This window comes from Mus musculus, chromosome 9, assembly GCF_000001635.26.
Source record: "Mus musculus strain C57BL/6J chromosome 9, GRCm38.p6 C57BL/6J".
NCBI lineage: Eukaryota > Metazoa > Chordata > Mammalia > Rodentia > Muridae > Mus > Mus musculus.
The window spans coordinates 8246275-8247655 of NC_000075.6; the positions used below are offsets into that span (position 1 = coordinate 8246275).

The following is a 1381-nucleotide window of genomic DNA, read 5'->3' on the forward strand; positions in this document are numbered from 1 at the left end:
ATGTCAAAGCCCACCCACAGTGACAGACTTCTCCCAGCAAGGCTGGACCTCACATAACACCCACAAACACAACTGCAGTGGAGACCAAGTGTTTAAAACCTGAGATGATTGTTAGAGGACCTTTCTTATTTAAAGCACCAGATATCCACAACTAAAAATGTCTGAGAGGTCCTGCCTAGCCCGGGAAAGGCCAAGGTTTCCTGAAAACAAGACATTGGGAATATGTGACTAAACCAGGGAAAAAATTCCATTTAGTGATCTTTGCAGAACAGCCTCTATTTTGGTAAATTTTAAGCTTAAAAGAAAACCATGACCCATGTAAAGTTCATGACATTAGTCTTTCATCAAAAGATGAAACACACAGGCATAAATCCTAATGCCATCAAGCTGTAGATACACAATGTACACCCACCTGGCACCCAATTCACTTTCCAGTGGAGAAAGCTTAGAGTCTAAGTTGATGTCTAATTATCAGCTTCCCACTTAGCAGACTGGAAACTTGTCAGGGATAAATCTTAGTCAGCGATGGCCGAATCTGCTTCCTCCTGGTTAGAATGAATGTGCTAAGTGGATTTCAGATTCTGCTCATTCCGTTGATTACACATAATTCAAAGAATGGTGTTTATGCACCATCCCACTCTGAATTGACTACAAGCCTGGCCTTGGTGCCAGTGTAATTGCAATTGGCTTAAACATCTAGGTGGAAACTCATCAGCCAGTCTTTTCCTCTTGTAGCTGATGTGTTCACCAAAAATGTCCTTGCATCAACAACTGAACAGCCATATATTTCATATCAATTTTTCCTCTAATTTTAAAGAATTACTCCAAGAAGAAAATTAGGGGAAGTGGTTTTGTTTTAAAGAACAGGATTTGGAGCTAATAGCTATATTTTATTATTTTTTTTCATAACATGTCTGTAAAAACAGTATTTGGATTTTTTTCTTTAAGTGTAGAATTTAAAAGAAAAGATTATTGTTTTTTAGATTTTTTTGAGACACAAAGTAATGAAAGCTTTATAGTAGAGAAGTGGGGACAGTAACAGTATGAAAAAAACAGATCATATTAAATGAGTACAGGAAGTTAGTTGCAACCATGTTTACATGAATGCCACCATACCCAAACTCATTTCATTTCAAGAACCAACATCTGAAAAGCTGAAGGGATCCATGCCAATATAGGTGGCTGTGTTCATGAACTGCTTCATAATTCTTCTTTCTACATATTTTCCCACTATAACTCAAATTGTTGTTTATATATGTTTTTATATTAGTGGTGAATATTGTCCTTTTTCAGTTATCTCAACAAGGTCCTATGACAAGGTGGTAAAGGAATCCGGATATGAACCAGGGGCCTTGGGTCCCCAGACCTGTCCTTTCTAACC

The 1381-nt window shown here is 37.7% G+C and overlaps 1 non-coding gene across 1 annotated transcript; it reads left to right on the forward strand.

The window, feature by feature from the left end:
* The first annotated feature begins 511 nt into the window (after nt 1-511).
* On the forward strand, nt 512-607 carry Mir1899 (microRNA 1899). Its single transcript, NR_035437.1, has one exon. It is a non-coding gene; the product is annotated as a microRNA 1899 (primary transcript).
* Nucleotides 608-1381: the final 774 nt, after the last annotated feature.